Genomic DNA, 15,954 nt, shown 5'->3' with positions numbered 1-15,954 from the left:
GATAAATATTATTATTATGAAAAATGGGATTAATTTTGTTTTGACTCCTGTGTGGCAAGCTCGTCGTTTTAACCCATAAGTATTTAACAATTCGATTTGGCACCCAAGGGCCACAAAAATTTTAAATTTTTCGCAAGTATCTGTGTGCGCCAAAATGGAGTTAATTCTCAAAAACTACAAGAACATTAAAGCACCTCATATCTCCCTCTCTCCTGCACTTCGTCTCTTGCCGCCTCGTCATCTTCTCTAACAAAGATCGTCGATCGACTAAATTTTCAACAACCATCTAAGATTAGACAGATTCCGAAGGGTGCACCCTAAATACAGACCTCTCAGTGAACAACCTAAGATTTCCTATATCTAGTTGGGATATAAATATTGTTGTTGAAGACGATGGGTTAGTTATGTTATTACTCCTTTTTTGTATTTTTTTTCTAATGTATTGTTAATTGAATATGATTGAAAGATTGAGTGCCTGTCAACCAGGTTAATCCAACTATTTTGTAATGTAATATTCAAATCTAATGAAAGATTAATTTGTTTCAAAATTTTATTTTACCATATAGTAGTTTGTAGTAAAAAGTTACTACAAACCATTAAGTGTGTAGTTGTCATTAGTTTAATATTCTTCTCCATTAAAAACAATAACAATAAATAAAAACTTTAAAAATCTGGAAAAAAAAAGATGGTTTTAAAAGTTAATTTTTAAGTTCAACAAAAAAAAACATGTACTGGATTGGTCCGTTAGTCAGCCCGCAAGCCAAACATGCCTGACCCCAAGACTCGACCCAAAAAACAACGCAACCATAGAGTTCTTAAGTTGGTAGCTTGGTTTATCCTCTTATTGACCTATGTTGTTGTAGGGGAATAACCTAGTGTATCTCATACACCTAATTGACTAGTGTTGGTAGCGGAATCTCAAACATCATATGTTTAACACTATTTCCAGGATCTATACATGAACATACCAATGAACTAGATTGGAAAGATGATTACCTCTTAATCGCTTTCCCACGAACTAAATTCCGATCAGTATTCGGAAGATAAGAGCTCCAAGTGTAGCTCCTCTACTTGAGACACCGAATAACGACTTGAACTCCCTCCTTTCAGTCAGCTAGGACCTTCTTGAAGGTTGAGATGAAGAACTCCTTCTTCTTGACTAGATACTTGAGAAAACTCCTTTTCTCTCTCTCTCTCTGAGATGTATATTCTGAAACTCTTTCAGTTAACCCTCAGACTCTTGAGAATTTCTCCTCTTCCTTTAGGTTGTATAATTAGGTATATATAGAAATCCCTAGAAGAGGTATTAGACTCAAACTAGGATTCCATAAACCTAATTATTAGGCAACACCCAAACTACCCTCCATTGGGTCTCTTTAAGTGGCCGGCAACATAGCCCTTTATGGGCTTCCTTGGCCGGCCCACTTAGGGCCTAGCCGGCCATCACATGGCCGGCCCTATTGCCTGGGCCGGCCATCACATGGCCGGCCCTATTGCCTGGGCCGGCCATCACATGGCCGGCCTTCCTAAAGCCATTCCAGGCCTCCCTTTTGGGCCCGGACATGTTTATCTCTTCGGACTTCTCCAAATCTTTCAGGACTTACCAATAACGGATCCAATCCACTTATTTGCCATTATCCATCTAGTCAATTCTCTCCGTTCAAATCCTTACTCTGTTGTGTAACCCTTGTAGGATCCGGTCTATGTTAGCCGCGAATCAACTCTTGATTCGACGATCGTAGTTGGCTTCTAGCTAAGCATTACGACCCCTAATTGGACCGGACTAATGATCTTCCGAATAAGCTCATTAAGATCCTAATAGTCAAATTGCACGCATTGCATCCTTGGTCGAAGGACACTCCTTCGGAAGGATACCATTCCTTCAGACTTTAGGCATCATATCCTTCAGTTGTTAGATCAAGTAGCGATAAATTTATAATACAAAATGAAATAATTTAGAAGAGATGTTTTTTTTTTTTTTGAGCCAAGGGAAAACATATTCCATTAATAAGTGACAAAGTCACAATGATACATGGATGATAATTTTTATTTCTCTCCTCTGAAAACTTCATGAGAATTACATACCTTTAAATGCAAAGTGCCTCATGAAGGGAAATAAATTGGACAAGACACAGACACAATGATCCTAAAGATCGAGAATAAAAAGACCCTAAAGGTCGACAAGAAGATCCTATAGATCGTGAAAGGAGACCCTAAAGGTCTGACAAAAAACTGGAAAAGAACTAAAAAAACTAAGTAAAAATAAAACAAGTAATTCTCTCTTCTCCTTTGGCTGCACATCCCTAACTGGATCGATCTTTCCGATCTAACTTCTATGGTATCTGACTTCACTTCGATGAGACGACATAACCAAATTCTCCCAAATTCGCTTCTTTCTCCTCTTACCCTTCCACGATACTCAAATTCACCGGATAAATCCTTAGCCTTTTATTTCTAAACCCTGATCAGAAACATACCTGAACCCAAATTTGACCGAAAAAAGTGCCGGAGACTTATAGCCGGAAAAGTTACTCCTCAAAATTCCAGTATAATCGGCTTTCACCATCTTTCCTAGTCTCATGTTGCTATAAGTAAAAGACGGCCATTTCAATTTCCTTCTAAAGCCGATTGATAAACCACTGTCTTCATTGATTTGATGGAGATAGATAGAAACTTGCTTCCTCTGAAAAAAGGAAACCCTAGATAGAGCTTTTTGTTCCTTCTTTATCTTCTGTTTAATTATCTATTTATCTCTCTGTAATTGTTGTTGGTTCCATTTCATATTGTATTAGAGCAAATTCAATGATGATAAAATGATAAAAAGACATCAAACAAACACCTATTTCACCATGAAATAGAATTATTAGAACCCCTCAATCAAAACATGGATGAAGACGATGTGATGGGATTTGACATCGGCTTCGGCGAAGAAGAAGAAGAATTGATTGAAGAAATTGAAGCAACAGGAGATGAAAAACGTTGAAACTTAAACCAGATTCAAAATGAGAGTATGATCATTGAATCTTCATCCAAGTCGTGATTAAAGAAGGAAATGGGTAAATCAACATCTTGAAGCAAACTAAACAAAGTTAAGAGTTTGATCCCGCTCAAACACCACCATAGCCAGAACGAATCAAACGATTAAGGAGAGAAAGGGAGGAAGAAAACTATAAAGGAAGCATAAAAGAGGGAGATCCGGCGAAGGGAAACCCTTCGCCGGAAAAGCTGGATCTCGAAACTCTTTCTCTCTCTAGGAAGAAAACGGTTATGCAGTGCTTTCAAACGGTTATTGGATTTAGAAGAGATGTTGACAGTGGTAAATAATTTAAGCACAAGAAATTTCATTTTTTTTCACATTAAGACTTGATTAATTAGAGAATTAACTTGTCATGATGATGAATTAATTGTAACTAACAAAACTATGGGAAAAATGGAAAACAATAAACTAATAACTCAATCATCAAAAAAGATAATCTGATTTTCTATTTACAAAAAAAAACCACATATATCTCCCTTTCTACTCTACATATAAAATAATCCATCTGATCCCAATTTTCACACTCCTAATAAAATAATCATGAAATAAAATAAATATAATTAATGAAAAGGGACGGTCAAGATCGACTCAGTTCACCTCAGGAATACTCTGTAAAACTGGCGTCCATGACCGTTGATGTTGTTCATGAACTTTGTATTGATCATCCTCACCGTTCATCAACTGAGTAATAACTTGTTCAAGGGAAAGTCCATCTCCTTCAATTTTCCCTAATATTTCCTCCAATTGTTTCTTACTAATCCTAATTTTTACTCGATCAATTAAACTACTACTTTCTTCTTCATAATTCCCATCCATTTTCTTCAATGATTTCTCCGATTCTTTGTTGCATTTCACATTTTTTCTGCTAAATTTCTTGGATTGTGGTGTTTCCCATTCATCTTCTTGTACCCATATCTTGGATGATTCATGTCTGCAACAGTTACCCATTTTGATAATTAGTTTTTCCTTCTCTCTTCTAATTTTTTTTTCCCTCTTCTAAATTCTTTGGTTTTGATTGAGAAATCAAGAATTTAGAAATGAAGAGGCTTGGGGTTTTTATAACTTAATAAGCTTACGTAGGGACTGGAGAGGAAGGAGGTTAGAAGTTGCTGATGTCTAGAAATTAAAGAGAGAGATGGAAATTAGTTGTCAAAGGAACTCATCTTTGATTGCCAAGTCAGATAAGATGTCATCTGATTGGGCATGATATGGTTGACCTATTACATTTTTTCTACAGTTAGATTGTTTGGAGTATGTGTTTTTTTGGTCCTATTAACAAATTTAATAAGTTCAATATTGGGTGTTTTGAGTGACCCATGGCCAAGCAATTGACTAATTGATAACCGACTAAATCTACTTTCTGACTCTGTCTGTTAAACAAATGTATTGTAGCATACATAAGTCACCTAATTATTTAATCTATTTGTCGTCGGCATTATAATCAAATACTAATGTTTTATTTTATTCGTCGGTAAGCAAAAAATTACGACGTATAAGAGTGAAATTTCCACATCATTGTTTTTCTCATAGGTTACATACACATGATATGGAGTATTATTATTTTGTACAAATGTAGATCTACATATAAGCGTAGCCTAACAGAAAATACCTGTATGTTTTAGATTTGGCCTACCATAGAAAGGAGTACGTATTTTATGCTGAGTCATAATTTAACTAATTATTGAAGCTCAAATAGTGAGGTGATTAGTCCGGGAGATGGGTGCTCATGTGTTCAAGTCGCATCCAATGCATATTTTTTTTATTGTTTGTTTTCTTCACCTAGTTTCAATTTTGAGAGCACCGGTTGCTATGTTTTTCAAGTGTACAAACAAAAGATGTCATGCTTCATTTTAAGGATTAATCTAGTTGATTTGAGTTCCGTAAAAGCATCATTTATATCCGAATTATTTTGAATATTTCACTACTGCACCATCTCCGTCTTAATTTTTATAGCATGTTGATCTTGATGTTTTAAAATATATAGTTCTTGATTAAATAAAATAGGTGGGAGATGTTACTGTTATACTCTAGATACATAGAAATGGGTGGGCTTTTTATTACTCAAGATCATAAATTTTAAGCCATACTATACACCGCTTTGTTAACAATAATGTCGATATGTAGAGACATTATGTTACTCATGTTTTGTACATGAAATGTAGTATTTACTCATGTTATAAATGGTCAGGGACGGAACTAGGAGTAGTAGTCAAGGGGGGCCGAACAAAAAAAAAAGTGAAAAATCTAAGTCTACCAGTGCTCGAACCGAGGTGTCTCACGTCTGAAACTCGAACCTCTACCATCTCACCCACGCTACATGTATGTTATGAATATGATTCGAACTTTATTTATACGAAAAACCAAAGAGCAATCAGCATTTCTAAAACAAATTACGGCAAGTCAATGGGGGGGCCATGGCCCCCTTTGGCCTGCATGTAGATCCGTCCCTGTAAATGGTTGTCTTTGACTTTCTTATTTCCATATCTAGAACAAAACTAGATATACCAAACATTATAGTAATAGTTTTTAAATATATTTGACACATTTTAAACAACGTATATCTACTTTGAGTGTGACACATGGGTACCATATACCATATAGTACATTATAGGGAAAATGATTGTTTGGGTACAAAAACTTTTGAAATTAACTATAAAAACCCCCACCTTTTAATATTAAGTATTAGTTATCATAACATTAAGGCTAATAGCTGATTAGGTTTAAAATAATATAGAATATTATTAATCAGGTCAAAAATTAAAACATATTTTAAATATATACCAATATTACCCTTGTATGGTTTTATACTCTCTCTCTACAACTATAGCAGTGGACGAAGTACAAACCCTAAGTTCCCTCCATGGCAGACGATTTGGAGCTGAAAAGAAGTTAATTCCGTCGTAGTTCGTGCTTCTGAGGTAATGTTCTAGGATTTCTTCTTCTTTTCGTTTCGTTTTATACAGAGAATTAGGGTTTATTTGAAATTAGTGGGAAAGTCTAGTGATTGTGGCTGGTTATGGTGGTAGGGGTTTGAAAAGTTACATCAAGTAGGCATCCATGTGCGTCTCCCAGATCTCTAAAAAACTTGATTGTGGTGGTGGCTTTTGAGAAATTACTAGTGTGGAAAGTGATCGGTGATGGAAACTAGCCCTAACCATCTAGGGACTAAATTTTGGTTTATTTCTGTATGGAGCTCTTTAACTAAGTCAATGGTTTGGAATGTTGAATACACATGGACAACCATCACCATCTTTGCGAACAACGACTCTTGCTTCGATTTGATTTTCAATAGTATTATGTTAGATTTAGATGATGTATTCAGTAGTAGTCAAATTAGGTTTTCTTTGTGATGTTAATGTAAGGAACACATTCATTTTAATGTGTAGTTCTTGTTGTAGTAGGTTAAATGCAAGTTATGTGTTTGATGAAATGCCTCTTACAACTAAAGTTTCATGGACTATTGTGATTTCTTGTTATTCAAAGCAAGGGGATGTTAATTCTGCTCGTTTAATCTTTTTGACAAAGCAAAGGGATGTTAATTATGCATGTTTCATATTTCTTGTTGTGCTACACATTCATCAGCTGTCACTTTTTCAAGTAACCCTTCAGGTGATTTATCGACTTTAGTAACCACAGTCAAAGTTCTCTCACCAGTTTTATAAACTTTCCGAGACATCCTAATTGACTCACAGGTAGAGAAACAGTAGCAATTAACACATTGAGAATTATGCTTTCTTTTGGGCTAATATACTTCATGATAATGTTACTAACTTGTTCATATATGTCTTCTGGCTGACCATAAACAGGAGTTCGAGTAATACCAGGCAAATCAACCATGGTTAAATCGGGAACACCATTTTTGTTAACAACAAGTGTAAGAGGAGTGTCCAATATACACTTACCATTTCCCGTAATCTCTTCGGTTGCAGAACAAATAGCTTCAGAAATATTAGCTTCATCAGTAGGCGCAACCTTTCCATGATACTCCAACTGATTTTTTGGTTCAGGAAATGAGTGATTTTGTAGGCGCATAATGAGCGGTACACGAGTACATATTCCTTGACCACGAGGGAGACTAATGCCAGCTAATGACTCGAGAACACTCGAGTTCCCCGAGGATTGATCGCCAACTACAAGAATGGTAGGTAGTTGAATTCCTCCACTCATAACTTGTAGGTGACGAAGCTTATCAACAACGTCAAGAAGAGGACGAACACGATCGTTGTAGTTAGATATAAGAGGTGGAATAGAATTTTGTCGAGTTTCTTTTGCTACAACTTTTGTGCTCGTAAACTTGTAGTCGTTGTCAATGTCATTGTTGTGAGGAGTTATAATATGCTGAGTTTTGTCACCTCTTTGAGAAGCATCATGAAGTGGACGAGAAAGAGTTACTTTTTTGCTATTCAGGGTGCTTTCTGGGCTACTTATTTTGAACTTGGAAGTTCTATCTTGAAGGGAAGCCATTGAGAGTCTAAAAGAGAGAAACAGAGCTAGAGAGCTAGAGATGGAGCTAGGAGGAGTTGGATGGGTAATTTGGTAGCAATGGTGGGTATAATCAGCTGATATTTATAGTGGGTTGGGGAAGTTGGAGATGGAAGAAGAGTGTTCATGCATTTAATAATGAAATTGGAACTTGATTTTATTAAAGGATAGTTAGTATTGAATTATAATGAGAAAACGTTTAGTCTGTCAAAAAAGTGTACTTACTCTACATTTTGCAAACACAGTTTGCAGTTTACATTTTGCAAACACAGTTTGCAGTTTACATTATGCAAACACGTGTTTGCAGATTAGATTGTTGCAAACACGTTTGCAGAACAGATTGTTGCAAACACGTTTGCATATCAGATTGTTGCAAACACGTTTGCATATCAGATTGTTGCAAACACGTTTGCATATCAGATTGTTGCAAACACGTTTGCAGAAAAGCGTAAAGAAAAAAAACGCCGTTTTTTTCTGGGTGTTTTTTTTTTGAAAAAAAAGTATTGAAAGTGGATCTTGTTAGAAAGCTAATGAAAAATCATTTTTAAATATATAATTTTTATAGAAATCCGACATCTCAAACAAAAGTTATATCGATTTAAAATTTAAAGAAAAATAAAAGAATTTAGTTACACAAAATGACAAAAAGGGGTATTTTAGTATTTGCACACTTTTTGACCTGAATAATAATTTTCAAATGTTTTGTGTTTTTCTACTCATTTTCAATATTATTTTGACCTTTTTAGAAATTACCCCTACATTATAATCGGCTGATGATAATGATATGGACTTATTTATAGTGCGAAAGAGGTTTGGGATGGAATCTTACAATTTTGGTGTGAACTGGGTTACAGGAAGGAATCTCTTTACCTTGTTGAGATTTGTTTCATGTTAGATATATGCGGACGTGTGATAATGGTTAAGTTTAAAATCTAGAAACGTAATTAAACTATTTTTATTAAATTAATTTCTTTAAGTCATGAATTCAGAACAAAAATATATAATAGAATAATGCATATGGTTTGTCAAATACGAAGGATAATATGTATAACATTTTAATTTTTTTAAAAGACAAATAAAAAACGCAATAGTTTAAATATTTTGTCGAAAATAAAATAGAAAATGCGGAAAGCAACTTCACTAGGCAAGTTGAAATGTTTTAGCTAAAAGTTAGTGTTAGTTAATGTGCGTCAAATGCAAAAGACAATATACAATACAATTTTAAAAATTAATTTTTGAGTAAAATCAAATTTGTTTGGAAGTTTACAAAATTATTAAAAGCAAACTAAAATTTGTTTAGAAATTTTAAAAAATATTTTTCATGTTGATTTGGACGGAGATTGTACTAGGGACCGGTGTTTTCAGTTATAGGGATAATATCGTATTTTCATGCGATGGGCTTTCTTTGCTTTAATTTTCAAGATTGAGTCTTGTTTCCTGACCCCCAGTGAGGCCAAGCTTATAAATTACGAGCCCTTAATTTGACCGAAACGACAATAATGATATTCTAGTGGTTTTTCAGCCATTAAAATATATTATTTTGACCTAAACATTATTTTTTTTTCCTTGCGTTTGGAGTGAAGCCCTATATCAGTTTGAAGAAATATATGGAGAAGATGTCAATATGGAGATTTTTTGAAGGTTACCCTTGAAGATAATCTTATTCACTTCAATGTTGAGAAAATTTGTCCTTTGGAGGTATTTTTCTCAAAGGGGTGAATCACTCAATGACTTGATAGCTCAACAAATGAGGTGAACAAGAGTTTGAGATTTATACCAAGATGTCGGTTTTCTCCTTTGGAAAAGGTTTTGAGAGAAAAGTCCATCCGCCATTCAAGATGAATAACCCAGATCTTGGTGTTTGTTAATAACTTCGTTCCCCTTGACGGTTAGTTCATCAATGAGTCATTTGTGGAAGGAAAATAACATTTTTGGGTTTTCTTTCTTCTTCATTCTCTCTTCTTCAGTTCGTGTGAGAACAGTTCCACATGAAAAAAAAAGATGTCTAGCAACAAAAAATATAATGCCTAGATCCTCTCAATTCATTTCCAATTGATTTTAAGTTGGATGACCACAAACTTAACAATTTGTTGATGATCTCAACTGAAAACGCAAGAGGCCGAACACAACTCATTCACTTTCTGTTCCTAGCTTCTATTCACTTTTCTCATAATTGAGAGGAGAAAATTTTCAAATTCTAGAGAGCTCGATTAGATTGTACCTCCCAAAATTGAGGTACCCATAAAACTTGTCCATATAAAATTGAGGAGTGAGCATACACATCTTTGTGGTCCCTAACATGACATGATCTACTCACTGTATCCATGTTGGTACATCAAGAGACAACTTATGGTGATGTTAGGTTGTATTTGTACATTTTCAGCTTGCATTTAATTCACTTAAAATTTACTTCTACTTAGTTTCATCATTTACTAGAACAATGTGAAATTGAAAATGGATGACTTCCCAGAATTGATTGAAAATCTCATTATTTTACTAGTGTTCTGCGATGGTTTGAGGCCAATATTACCTGGTACGCGAATCGCTCCTACATCGTATGCTACCATGTGAGTATCGGGAACATTAGGAGTATGCCTTTTTGGTGCGTTATTTTCGACTGTGGTATGTTTTCGACTATTTTCCTAGAAGACATGTATTCTTTATAATGAATTTATTACAGATACATCTACTCTCAAATATTCTTGTCCTTATAAACTTTAATGTCGAACAAATTAAAAAATATTATTGTAGTTAACTATCGAATTAGTGGAAACATTGTAAACTTACTAATGTGGAAGGGGAGAACCAAATGATATGCATGATTTTCAACAAAGAGGAAAAGGTATATGCATGATTAATTGGTTACTCATCAAACTTGGTAACAAGATTGTGAGTAAGTTCTACATAGAGGAATACATAAATTAAACCCACAGTAGAAAGTAAGATCATATATAGTTACCCCGCCAACATTGGGCACTTAAAAGATTCTTATTTTTGTGGACAAATTTGTGAAGTACTTTCTTACATACATTTGGACAAAAGGAGGAGAAGAAAGCCTACCACTACTACTCAAATAATTCTCACATTTAGACAAAACCTAATGTTTTGAAATATTCATTTTGACATAGACATACATACAAACAATCTTGTAAGACAAGAGAAAAATAGAATGAATGTGGACAAATAAATATACCCCATTAAACACAATGTCGGCAACTTATAACAAAGATAACATAAATAAATAGGTTGTATACTTGTATGGATATAGATAGTGTAAGGTTAAAGGCTTGTTTTTGTCCAATATTTTTATCTAGTTTTTTGACATTTGATTTGTATGAAAAATAAAGAGAATAATTGAAAAAATCGGCAATTTCTAGATTCAGATCGAATTAATAAATTAGTCTAAAATAACTTCAAAATTTGACAATTTTCACTATTCAAAATGGTCAAATTAAGCATCTTACAAGGCACAAGCATTGGTAGATCTAGAGTTGTTGAGGAATTGGGTGGTTAGGTCCACACATAGTATTTAGGAAAAAAATGGCCATGCATGAGCTAGGACTCTTTCCCTTGATTAGATTATTATGCAAAAAAAAATCTTTATACCATTGGGAAAAAATATTCATGAGATTTTAACTCACTTGCGCCATTTCGTATATTGGTCGAGAATCTGAATCTATCGATTCCGATTATTCAATCTATACATTTATTTGAAGATGTGAAATAATCATATAATACTTATTAGATTAAGCAAAATGGTTTTTTAAAGAGTCCATGGGTATATAGACCAAAATTAATTTGATAATAGGTCTATAGACCATTCTTCTTAGATTATGGATTTTTGGTCCTTTTACAAGAAGGGTATAAAGTATGGCTAATTTATTGGGTAATACCAAATGTATCCCAAATCAAAAAACCCCGGGTTTTTTGAATTTACGAGGGTTTTAGGAAACTTTCCCAAAACCCGTGGGCGTGATTTGTGGGGGATCTTTATTCAGCCGAAACAGATTGGATACCAATCTTCATAAAGACAGATTCTCACGAAAATTTCTCTCTCTTCTATAATCTGTTTAGAAACAAAATCTAAACTTTCCCAAATCAATTTTCTCTCTCTTCTTTACAGATTTAATATGGAGATTTATTAGCCAAAAATATGGAGATTTATTAGAAAAAAAAAGATAGAAACAAATCATAATTTCTCTCTCCTCTAAACAGATTTGGAAATCAAATTTTCTCTTTCCTATTATCTAAATCAATCTAGGATCAATTTAGCGTGATTTGGGGGTTAATATACAAAACATATATATCACTTTCTCTCACTTAACTTTCAGTTTTGGAAATAGTATATTTTTCTGGGAACATTAAAGCAACATTTGTTTTCGTTTTTACTCATACATAAATACAAATCGAATACAAATTATGAAACAAATACGTAAATTATGTATTATTTATGACGAATAAACCATCATTAGTCAAGTATACAACGTAATTTATCAAATGTATTTGGGTCTTGTTCAGTAAATTACACATACTTTCTATTACATAACACATAATTTCTTTTACATTACACATCGTTTACATTCTGTTACCAAAAAATCGTTTACACTATATTGTTGAAGAGCATATGTAGTCTTGAGCAGGACAAACAACATTTACACTATATTGTCGAAGAGCATATCCAAATGATTTTGCACCACCAGGAAACAAATGACCAACTTCAGTAGCAAATTCCATAAGTAACAACAAAACTGCAAAAAGAAAACATATACATTTGTTAACAAAACAAACAATTTACTAGAAACGACATGTATAATGGAATAAATTATGCATACTGTTTGTTAAACTTCATAATGTGTTAGAAGACAAACATAACGTTAGTTCGAATCACAAGGTCACTGTTATGTGAAAAAATATGTATAATGTGCAATAAATTACATATAATTTTTGGAACATTTATTGTACTATAAACGGCAACTGTTTTGTGAAAAAAGTACGCGTAAAGTACATGTACTTTATATCCAGAGAAAACAATGAATCTGAATATACCGCAAATCTGAGTCCGTCAGTGAAGATGAATCTGATCTGAAAAAAACTTCAGTAATGATTAAACGAAAATCTTAAGATACATACCACGAAAATTGAAAGATATAGAACATACCTAGATTCAATAAAACATTAAATATGATATAAAGATCAAAGATTTCATTATTGATATTAAAATTTTAGAGAGAGAGAGAAGTTTAGACTTCCATTTCAGATCTATCAAAGATGGAAATATATATTATGAGAAAGATCTACAATTGAATCGTTTTTTCAGAAATAATACATAACAATTTGATACAGTTTAAAAAATTAATTATTAGATCTTAAAAATGAATCTAAATACAAAACAGTAATATCAAATACATGAAAACAAAAACGAAATCTTACAAATGAATGTTCTCATTATGATTTTAGCAAAAATAATTACCTTCAAGAATTGATCTTCGATAAGTTTAATGGAGATGAATGTAGAGTTCTGATGTTAATAGTGGTTAAACAACTAGGTTAATGTTCTTGAAAATGAGATATACTATATTACGGTTACATATTAGATTTGTTAATATTTCTTTCATTATAATTCTGATTGGAGAGAGAAAGATGGAGACAATTAAGGAAATGATATATACATGATTATTTTGGCAAAAACGGTTACAAAATATATGGAAAGGCTATAATAGGTATTAATAAGGATTAAATATTATAGAGATTTGATATTTCTCTCGAGATGAATACAAATGGACTAGATCTCTTTTATGATGATTAATTTGGTTTTTAAATCCTTTTTAGGATTATAGAGGATTAAATCTCCTATTAGGACCCTATTTTTGGTCTATAGACTCAAAAATTATTTTTTAAACATTATTATTCTTCCCATCTTTTCTTTACTCTTCCATCTTTGTTTGTTTAAAGCTTTAGTCTTTGTTATAAGTAGATAATTAGCACATACTCAAAGACTAATAAAAAAATTAGATCCATTAACAAAGATTTAGATCACACAAGGGGCATCATTTTCGTCTTTATCGAAGTGCTTTATCTTTGGATATGGGTCACCCTTCCGGCCTTCCCATCTCTCGTGCCCTTTTCGTCGCGTAGTCACGTGTACAAGCTAACGTGTTAATACCATACGATCACCTCTGGATTTTGTATACCCACTTAATTGACGAGGTTTTGTATACTCACGTTACCCTGTCCATTGTCTAGCCAGTACTTGAGATATTTTAGTAGGAAACTTTTTTTTCTTTTTTGATGAAGGATATTTTAGTAGGAAACTTGTAATTTCATACATTACTTGATATAGTCATCATTTGGTTACGCAAATAGTTTGAAATGTTGACATATACTTCAAAAGTTTTTAGAGGTCTCGATTTGGGTCACTAGAAATGGAATCTTTAGGTTATTGAATTTGAGATTATTAAGGTATAAATAATGCGGAATTATTAGGAAAAATAACCTAATTAACTTGTTCAGGAATATGAAGATAAACGATGCGAAAGTAAAAGTAGAGACACCAAGATTATTTAACGTGGCAAAAAACCCCTCCAAGATAGAAGGTAAAAAACCACGGGACCTAGTCCAGAAATCTTCCACTATAATTAAATAATGGGTTACACAACTCTTCACCAAAACTATGGTGGATAAACTGAACAAAGAAATAGATATTTCCTACTCCTTAGGATTTGAACAAATCCTAGATTACCAAAGGTTGAAGAAGATAACCACAAACTAAATTGCTTCACAAGATTAATAATCTTCTTTTCTTCAAACCAATATTCTGCTCTTTCAATCTCTCTTGAAAGAACCACTTCAGAAATATCTCTTTCTCTGGCTTCTCTTTGTTCTGGAAGTTGTTTCATCTCTCTTATCTCTCTCTAACCTGAGAAGATATATCTGAGAGGATTCTCTACTAACTCTCCCAACTGGGAGCTCCCAACCGGGAGGATACTCTCTATCCTGAAAGTATGAATAATTTATTCCCTTTCATTCCCTATTTATAATGATAAATAAGGAGGTATTATACTAGAAATAGGATTCCTTTTTAGGCTAGAAATAGAAACTTCTATTTCTCCCTAAATAAGGAATAAGGGAAATCCTATTCAAACTAGGAATCCTTTTTATATAAGGAGGGACCCCAACAAAGTGCACAATCATGAAGGATTTGACAAAAAAAGTTGTCCAGCGAATGTGACGGTTGTGATATACATGTAGAGAATAGGTTGGGTCAATACTTGCTTGTCCAAGTGGTTGAAAGTGTTGACGTAAACTCGAAAATGCTGAAGAGTCCCAAGTTCGATTCTCACGGAAGGTGGAATCCATGATTTATTGAATTTTGGTTATTAAAGGTGTTAATAATGTAATTAATTTGTTGGGTTTTAAGTCTCTTTCATGTTGTCGGATTTTACATCTCTTTCATTAATGCTGAACTTAGGCATTTATCGTGCTCATCATATCTTCCTGATATATTAATGTCTTGTAACGAGTAATGTAGATCGTAGTCGATTTCTCAAAAAAAAGAAAGGAATAGGTTGATTTGTGGATGAAGTAAAACGATTTGAGAGATTAGTTTATATAGAGGAAATAAGAGTTAGGGGGTTGTAATTGGTAATAGCCCCTACCCCTTTTCAGCCAATGATTTTGGTAAAACAGGCACATGTGTGAGACATATTTGTGTATCTGTACTAAAATGACAATTTTCTAACTCTTAAATCCTAACAAACAAATCTTTCTTCCCTTGCGATTTTCAACTTTAATCTTCACTATCTATGAATATCTAAACACGAGATCTTCAATATCTAATTTTGTCATATTTTAACACGAGATTTTGAACTAGGAAAAACATTTAAGCTAATTCATGTGTTAGTCTTTAAGATGTGATTAGTTCACCTATTTAACCCATTATATTCAACCAACCTTTTTTTTTTGAATTGTATTCAACCAACCTTTATTTGGCCTATGCTAACCAGTCTTGTTTTCTTTTTCAAATTCTACACTTTGTTCTTTATCTTCATCTTCTTCGGTGCAAATATTCTTGATGGGAATTCAACCACACCATGAGTTACTATCTTACTTGTTAGAGTTGATGAGGAAAGATGACGAAAGAGAAATTTCTATTTCGAGGGAGAGAAAAAGTACATTCACTGTATGAGCGTGACGAAATAGAAAGAAAATGAGGGAAAAAAGGGCTAGGATTACAATAGGGAAATAAAAGTTAGATTAAGTATTTTCAAAATTAGACTTCTGAAAAGGTGGTGGTAAAAATGAAAGTTGGTTAACTACAAAGGCTTAACGGACGAGTTGGTCACATATAGGGGGTAAAGGAGAATTTTCTCATATGGTATCCACCAAAAAGTCAACAGGAGAAGTTCCGGTCTCGACTGACAAGAAGAAGGGTGGAT

General features: G+C 33.4%; 1 pseudogene; it reads right to left on the bottom strand.

Moving 5' to 3' along the window:
* Positions 1-6,587: 6,587 nt before the first annotated feature.
* LOC147552233 (putative dynamin-related protein 4A pseudogene) lies at positions 6,588-7,672 on the bottom strand (annotated as a pseudogene).
* Positions 7,673-15,954: the final 8,282 nt, after the last annotated feature.

Source organism: Eschscholzia californica, unplaced genomic scaffold (assembly GCF_041429995.1).
Source record: "Eschscholzia californica isolate CP2 unplaced genomic scaffold, dmEscCali1.0.p SCAF_3, whole genome shotgun sequence".
In the NCBI taxonomy this organism is placed as follows: Eukaryota; Viridiplantae; Streptophyta; class Magnoliopsida; order Ranunculales; family Papaveraceae; genus Eschscholzia; species Eschscholzia californica.
This window is presented reverse-complemented; position numbering and strand designations above follow the sequence as displayed.